Raw genomic sequence first — 8,891 nt, 5'->3', positions numbered from 1 at the left:
GAGTGTATGGGGGGGCAGGAAAGATCGCTGCAGAGTGGAGGCACTAGAAAGAGTGACCAAGGAGGTAGATAGTGTGAGGTTCTTAAATGGTACAAAGGGGTGAACTCTTCAAACAACAGCTACGGAATTATTCTTGGGCCATCCCCATATCAGCCCCATAGGGCTTCCCATCTAGCTTCCTGCCATACACCCCACAGGACCATGTGTTTCCATATGCTCTATCTCCCTTCCTGTGCTCCAGGAAGTCAGCTCAAAGCACAGCACAAAGTAATCACGCATGTCTGCGAGAGCAGCTACCGAGCAGGGCAGACACCCGCATATGAATGATGTTGATTGTTCCATGCTGTCGTTTATCTATGTCAGCACTGAGCACTCACTGAGACCAAGGTGGCTTTCCAGGCCCTAAAGATCCAGGAAACCTGCAGCCATCACAAACAGTGGAGCCACATGTGAGCCAAGTTTGCTAAAGGAAAACGTGTGTCTGAGCCAATCTTGTTGTGACTTTAACCCTAACCCTGACGCTTCACAAATAACAATGAAACTTCAAAGTAAGTGGGCGCAGTACAAGCTGTATACACATCTCCCATATTTTGGTCCTTGCTTTCAACACTGGGCTCATTCAGGAGATGCCAGTGAGGATTGGGCCAAAAGAAATCTGATGAGGTTCAACAAGGACAAGTGCAGAGTCCTGCACTTAGGATGGAAGAATCCCACGCACCGCTACAGACTAGGGACCGAATGGCTCGGCAGCAGTTCTGCAGAAAAAGACCTAGGGGTTACAGTGGACGAGAAGCTGGATATGAGTCAACAGTGTGCCCTTGTTGCCAAGAAGGCCAATGGCATTTTGAGCTGTATAAGTAGGGGCATTGCCAGCAGATCGAGGGACGTGATCGTTCCCCTCTATTCGACATTGGTGAGGCCTCATCTGGAGTACTGTGTCCAGTTTTGGGCCCCTCAGTACAAGAAGGATGTGAAAAAATTGGAAAACGTCCAATGGAGGGCAACAAAAATGATTAGGGGACTGGAATACATGACTTATGAGGAGAGGCTGAGGGAACTGGGATTGTTTAGTCTGTGGAAGAGAAGAATGAGGGGGGATTTGATAGCTGCTTTCAACTACCTGAAAGGGGGTTCCAAAGAGGACGGATCTAGACTGTTCTCAGTGGTAGCAGATGACAGAAGGAGGAGTAATGGTCTCAAGTTGCAGTGGGGGAGATTTAGGTTGGATATTAGGAAAAGCTTTTTCACAAGGAGAGTGGTGAAGCACTGGAATGCGTTACCTAGGGAGGTGATGGAATCTCCTTCCTTAGAAGTTTTTAAGGTCAGGCTTGGCAAAGCCCTGGCTGGGATGATTTAGTTGGGGATTGGTCCTGCTTTGAGCAGGGGGTTGGACTAGATACCTCCTGAGGTCCCTTCCAACCCTAATATTCTATGATTCTATGTCCAGGATGCCAGGGGCATCTGCCAAGTGAGCCCCCAGCTGATTGACAGCTAGGCTCTGCACTGAGTTCTTCTTTATGTATCATAGAGCAGCTGCCTACGGGGAGCTGAACTCTGGAACTCTTTCACCTGCAAGGAGGGGAGGAGAGAACCTCTCCCACTGTCCGGTGGGTGGACGGAGGGTTTCCTGCAATGCAGTACAGTGGGAGGACTCCATGGCTGTCTTACAATGGGATGCCACGTGACTGGGGAGAGCCCAGGACGATCTGTCCAATGGAAAGCGCTCTTCAGCTCATCTCTTGAGCCCCCTTGCCCTACTATTACTAAACCCACCCATCCTTAAAAGAATATTTAACTTTTCTTTGCCCTTTCCCTTGTTCCAAGTAGGACATTCGCACTGGAGCAAATGTACAAAAGAAGGGCATTCACACCCCAAGGTCCAAAGCCTGCCCATCGCTGAGACACCTGTGCAGCCCCACTGCACTTTGGAATTGCTTAATACACTTGTCATTACTGGGTCTGTGTTTTGCACCTGGCCTAAGGCACCCCGGTGCCGTGTCTGTTATTCTGACCCCAAAACTTCCACCCTCACCCCCACACCAACCCATTAGCTATACCCAGAATGACAGAGTAGCCCTAAGGATGTTGAATGTGAACCAGCATTATGGCTAAGTCCTTGAAAATAGCCAGTACTTCTAAATCCTTCAGCCCAAAGCAACGAGTTCCAGCTGGGCCATTCCCTCCCAGCTCCGCACAGGCTGCGAGGCTGAGATCTGAGCAAATGGGAGGGGACCGTGGCACTGAGCAGCTTAATGTCCCACGGATGGCTCCATTTTCCACACTGGGCTTCTCTAGTGAGTTTGCTTTGCAGCTGATCTGATCTGGGGACAAGTTCTGGGAGCTAAATCCCTCTCCTGGCCTTCAGCATTAACTGTTAAATGACGCAGGCAGCCCACAAAGGGCAGTTGAGCTCAGGCCCTAGGGGCTCTCTCTGCCCTTCTGCTGGGCAATACCCAAGCCAGGGAGGAACCTGTATTTGTTAAGATTTCACTAACTACCAGTGGCTGGTGGATTCCTAGATTCCAAGGTCAGAAGGGACCACAGTGATCATCTCGTCTGGCCTCCTGTGTAACCCGGGCCACAGAATTTCCCCCAAATAATTCCTTTTGAACTAGAGCAGATCTTGCAAAAAAAATCCCATCTTGATTTAAAAATGGCCAGTGTTGGAGAATGCACCACGACCCTCGGTAAATTGTTCCAGTAGTTAGTTACTCTTGCGTGCAAAACCACACACCTTCTTTCCAGTCTGAATTTGACTAGCTTCAACTTTCAGCCACGGGATCGAGTTAGACCTTTGTCTGCCAGATTAAAGGGCCCGTTATCAAATATTCATGCCTCATGTAGGTACCTGCAGACTCTGATCAAGTCACCTCCAACCTTCTCGTTGTCAGGCTAACGAGACTGAGCTCCTGGAATTTCTCACCCTAAGGCCAGTTTTCTGATCCTTTCATCATTCTCAGGGCTCTTCTCTGAACTGGCTCAGGATCTAACTTGGGGGTTGCCAGGCAGTGCTGCTGCTGCTTCACCCTCGCTGCAGGTTACACAGGCCTGGGGTAGGCTGGGATGATTGCCACAGGGCCAGTTGCCCTCATGTAATGCCTGTCTTCACCTGAGGGTTGGCAAACCCCTGACTGCCCAGCAAAGACAAGGCCAGGGCCCTTTGGCTCCTGATCACTCTACCCATGGTACTGAGCTGGCCCCCATCCATCAGGTATCTGGGCACACGCCAGTCGTGACTGTGTTTGTGCTCACAGCCCCACAAGGAAGGCTGGGATGTTGTCCCCACTGCACAGATGGGAACGATCCGAGGTACAGAGCAGCTGAGTGACTGGCCCAAGCTCACACAGGGAGTCTGTGGCAGGGCAGGGAATGAACCCTGATCTCCCAAGCCCTAGGCTGGTGCCCTGACCTCTGGGCCACCCCTGTTCTCACAGCTGCCAGGATCTCCAACCTCACCGGGCACCAGAGGGCGGGAGCCTCTGCCTGGTCCATGGGCCTGGGGTGCCGGGCACTGGCTCCTGGGAATTTTACCTCAGGATTTTAAATTCTAACCCACTGACATCTCCAGGGCAACCCGCCCCTCCGATCCCATGGGGTGGTTTGTGATTGCATGGGGAACAGGGGGCTGAGTGTGCCAGCCAGAGGCTGGGCCAGCCCTGCAGCTGCCTCACCGCAGGTGCCTCTGCAGGAATGGGGCTGAGAGCTGAGGGGGGGAACCTGCCCCCACCTGGGGTGTGTCCAGGATACAGCCAGCCCCTGCTCTGGCACCCAGCGCACCCCCCCAGCAGCCACAGTGTACAGGGGGCGGGGTTCACATCTGGAGTCCCACACACACGGCACTGGCCTGGCACTCAGCCCCTGAGTCTATGGAGTTTCCTGGAAGCAGCAGCCGGCTGCCAGGATGGATTATTGCTGACAAGAAGCGTTTTCTTGGCAAGTGGCAGGGGCTGGGGCGCAGGCTGTGGGTTGGGCTAGGGACAGAGATAGCGTCCATGGGAGACCTGCCCTGGGGATGCTCGGTGCTGGCTACGCTGCTGTACTTTGAGAAACAAAATCAGAAGCTAATGGTCGTTAGACTGATTAAAAATAAACAGCCAGATCCTGACTGGTGTAAACTGACATAGTAACACTGCCTGAACAGAGCCACGCCGATGTGCGCCATCCCTGGCTCTGACTCTGGGAGAGTGATTGGCCTGGCTATGTTACAATAACAGGTTATTTGTTAATTAGCTTGTGAGCTCTTTACGGCCGGCACCAGCTTCTCATTCTGCCCGTGATCAGCGCCTAGCACAATAGAGTCCTGGTCCATGAGTGGGGTGCCTAGGTGTTATTGCTCTACAAATAAACAGTAATAATGGGTGGCCTCTATCTCGGCACCCGGCACCAGGGGGAGACCTGGCTGCTGCTTTGCAGTTTCTAAAATATATTTGATGTATTAATTTGCTATTTAACACCAACAAGAGGAGAGACAAGAAAATAAATAAGAAAGGTTCCATGGCTCCGGTTCACAAAGCCCACTGTGAAGGGCTGGATCACAGAAACCCCCTGGGAGCTGCCACCTAATGTGCCAAGACTACTTCTGCTCCTGCTTTCCTGCCCTGTCAGCTTAGGACTCCAGCACCCTGCCTGGTTTGAGCCAGACCCGCTAGCCTACTGCAAACCCAGACCCAAGTCTGAACCACATCTCCTAACAGCTGTAGGCTCAATTGAAAGCAGTTTATAGACGTGTTCCTGCCTTTAACACTCAGATGCCCAACTCCCAATGGGGTCCAAACCCCAAATAAATCCATTTTATCCTGTATAAAGTTTATTCAGGGTAAACTCATAAATTGTTCGCCCTCTATAACACTGACAGAGAGATATGCAAAGCTGTTTGTCCCCCTTCCCCTCAGGTATTAATACATACTCTGGGTTAATTAATAAGTAAAAAGTGATTTTATTAAATACAGAAAGTAGGATTTAAGTGGTTCCAAGTAGTAACAGACAGAACAAAGTGAAATACTAAGCAAAATAAAATAAAACACTCAAGTCTTAAGTCTAGTACAGTAATAAAAACTGAATACAGATAAATTCTCACCCTTAGAGATGTTTCAATAAGTTTCTTTCACAAACTGGACACCTTCCTAGTCTGGGCACAATCCTTTCCCCTGGTACAGCCCTCGTTCCAGCTCAGGTGGTAGCTAGGGGATTCCTCATGATGGCTCCTCTTTGGTCTGTTCCACCCACTTATATATCTTTTATATAAGGCGGGAATCCTTTGTCCATCTGGGTTCTCAGCCCTCCTTCTCAATGGAAAAACACCAGGTTAAAGATGGATTCCAGTTCAGGTGACATGATCACATGGCACTGTAAGACCCCAAGCCTTCATTCCTCCCAGCCTGACTCACAGGAAGGTCTGCAAGCAAACAGAGCCATCCACAGTCAATTGTCCTGGTTGATGGGAGCCATCAAGATTCCAAACCACCATTAATGGCCCACACTTTGCATAACTACAATAGGTCCTCAGAGTTATATTTCATATTTCTAGTTTCAGATACAAGAGTGATACATTTATAGAAATAGGATGACCACACTCAGTAGATTAGAAGCTTTGGAATGATACCTTACAAAAGACCTTTTGCATGAAGCATATTTTAGTTACATTATATTCACACTCATCAGCATACTTTTATAAAAACATATAGAGTGTGTCACATCCATAACCATGTGCTTCGCGCCACACTTGTTCAGGTTAAAGACAAACAGGTACTTAAGTGCTGTCCTGGACTGGGGAGCTTTCCTGGATTAAGGTCTGTATGAACCAGTCCTGATTTGTCCAAAAAAAACTGAAGAAGGGCCCTGGGTAGCTTGAAGCTTGTCTCTCTCACCAGCAGAAGTTGGCCCAATGAAAGAGATTACCTCCCTCACCTTGTCTCTCTAAAGCCCTTTAAGCACCCAAGGCAGAGATATCCAAGTAGCTGTCTGTGGTCAGCAGATATTTGGCTCAGCACATGGTGCTGGCTCCACCCCTGGTTTCCAGCTGCTAAATTCCATTAAAAGTTAAAAATACATGCCTTTTCTACTTACCCTTTCCCATGAAAGCAATCATACTGGATATCATGTATGCAAGGGGAGGTGGCCCATGCGGTTGTGGGTGGAAGGAGGGATTTTCCACAGGACACACACTCTGTTAAGATGGGAACATTTCAGACCCCCTTCCCTGAGAATAAACAAAATACATCTGAAAGGATAAAGCAAAACAGAGCTAATCCAAACTGGCCCAGTATTTTCAGATGCTGGATGCGGGCATGTCACTTTCAAGCGATAGCTAGAGTCATGCTGCTTGTTTCTGATCAGGAAAGTTCATAAGGAAATAAGCAATTGAGCCCAGGCCAGTGTGCTAAGAGACAGGGGATATTACTTAACAATCCTTTCCAAAGGTGACCTTTAACCCAGGCTCACAAAGACCCTGCTGAAGAGCAAAGCTTTCAGTAATTGCTATTATCTGTAACCCAGTCACACTGAGAGGCCCAGGGCTCCCTGCTGCAGACACACTGTGAGAGACAGTCGCTGCCCCAGAGAAGTTACACTCTAAATAGACACGGCAGGGAGAAAGAGAGATAGTATTATTCCATTCCACAAAGGGGAGCCACAGCCCGAAGTGGCAGGCCCATGGGCATATGAGCAGTGTCAGAACTGGGAATTGAAGCTAGATCTCCCAGCCCCAGGCCCATGGCTTAACCACGAGCTATCCTTCTCCTGTTTGCTTTTGGTGGTTGATGGAGACATGCAGGGCCAGTGCTACTCATCCCTTCTCATTACAGCTCCTGCTCCTCCCCCATCAAAATCCCAGATCCTTTGGGGTTTTTTAAATGAAAGAGAAGGACCAAGAGAAGGTAAATGGGCTGTGATTGCTATGTCTCTGCAGCGAGCTCAGAGGCCCTGCATGCTGTTTGCCATGTCCTGGTATCAGAAGCAGCAGTGGAACACTAAGTGTTGTACTTTCTCTGTCAGCAGGAGTGCATCCTTCATAGCCCAGACCAGCAACTTAGACAGTTTAATGGCATCACATAAAATGTACTGGATTAAATTCTACTGTCTGTAATAGCTCATTCTCTGCAAAAAGCAAGCGTCTCACACAAGCCGTGTCGGAATTAGAGCAAGGAAGGACTGGGGTGGGCAGAGGATAGCATGTGTCCCCTCTGGGGCTGAACGGAAGGGATACCTCATACAATTTTGGAGCAATAACTGGGACTAACTGGCTTAACTGAGTGTTGGTGGCTGCGACACAGGGCTTTAGATGGGTGTAGGCATAAGAACGGGGGCTCTGAGGGCAGTGGGGGAACTCCCTCCCTTGGCGAGAAAGCACGGATACAAGCTGACAAACATAGAAATGCCACGTTGTGCATAGCGACAAAGTCTACTGTCCTGAGACAGAGAGCAGCTGAGGCCAGCGGGCTGCTTTGGGCAGCTACAGCTGGTGCGTGAATTTGAGTGTTGAGTTCTTGGGGAGGTCTGCATGCTCTGACCCCTATGATGGCAGCCACTAGAATCAGCCCATTTCACACATTCCACAAAAATACATGGACTGCAGATCAAAGGGCTGAACTGTCCTTTTCTAAAGGAGATTTATTTTAAATTCAATCACGTTGAACCAGGACTTTTAACAATCGAGTTAGTGGCTGGGATGAGCCAAGTTCAGCACCTTCATCAAGTCAGCAGCAAACCTTTCCTAAAGCCCAGGTCTCAGAGGGGGCAGCCAGGAACATGCCAGAAGGTTGGTATTGAGATGTGTGACACCGAATCTCCTGTCTCCCCCAGGGGCCCAACAGACAATGTGACCCTGGTGATGAAGCACAATAATTCCAGCCCCTACCCTGGTCCATCCCGGGACTGCTTCCCCTTTGTGTTTTATTTAACTCAGGGTATGTCTACACTATGAAATTAGGTCGGTTTTATAGAAAGCGATTTTATACAGTCAGTTGTGTATGTCCCACAAAGCGCAGTAGGTCAGCGGAGGGTGCTGGGCTGCCAGCTCTGGAGACTGACTCTTACCCCTCCAGCATGCACAGCCCAGCGAGCATCCCCCGCCCACTGCCCCGCAAAGGAGCCCTGACATGCCCAGATTTGCCGATGCCCACCCCACTCCCAGTCGAGAGGCCCAGCCCCACCCCCAGAGGCAGGCTTGCTGAGCCAGAGAGACCTGAACCAGTTTCGTTGCCAGGAGGGGAGGCTGTTTGACAGCTGACATGTCTGTGCCCAGGCACCTGATAATGCTCAGGAGCAACGTGGGAATATCTCAGTTGATCAGACTGAAATAGCAGTTCCCCGGGTCTGGGTCGCTGTTACCCGCCTTTCCCTGGAACCAGCGCAGCACTGCAGCCACTGCGCGTCCCTGCCTTTCCTGAGCTGCGCTGACCTGGGTTCAGGACCTGGCCCCTTCACTTCAGGGGAGAACAAAGACGTCTGTTCCAGCTCTGGGCTGTCAAACATGCCAGCTCCACAATGGACCTTGCAGTGCCAGGGCAGGGTCTAGGACCACCAAGAGTTCGTGCTTTTCCAGGTTTGTTTCCACCCCAGCACCACAGAGAAGTGGGGCTCACACAGCGATTGATTCTGTACAAACCCCCTTCCTGAGCCTGCATGGAGGATGGGACACAGCTACTGCCAGTGAGGTCCAGTCTGTGAATTCCTTGCTCCTCTTACCGGTGGGATGGCCAGGTAAACAGACAGCGAGCTGGTTTAACCAGTGAACAATAAAGCAAAGAGCAAGGTAATAAGTGGGAGTCACTGACTGAGTGATCCCATGGCACTGAGCCTCTACCCCCACCCCCGGACAGTCCCATGCCAGCAGTGTTTGGCAGTATTTGTGGGGAGCGGGGTGGGCAATAGGGACTTTGTAGGAGGGTCCA

This window comes from Dermochelys coriacea, chromosome 27 (assembly GCF_009764565.3).
Source record: "Dermochelys coriacea isolate rDerCor1 chromosome 27, rDerCor1.pri.v4, whole genome shotgun sequence".
Classification (NCBI taxonomy): domain Eukaryota; kingdom Metazoa; phylum Chordata; order Testudines; family Dermochelyidae; genus Dermochelys; species Dermochelys coriacea.
Note: the sequence above shows the minus strand (reverse complement) of the source record.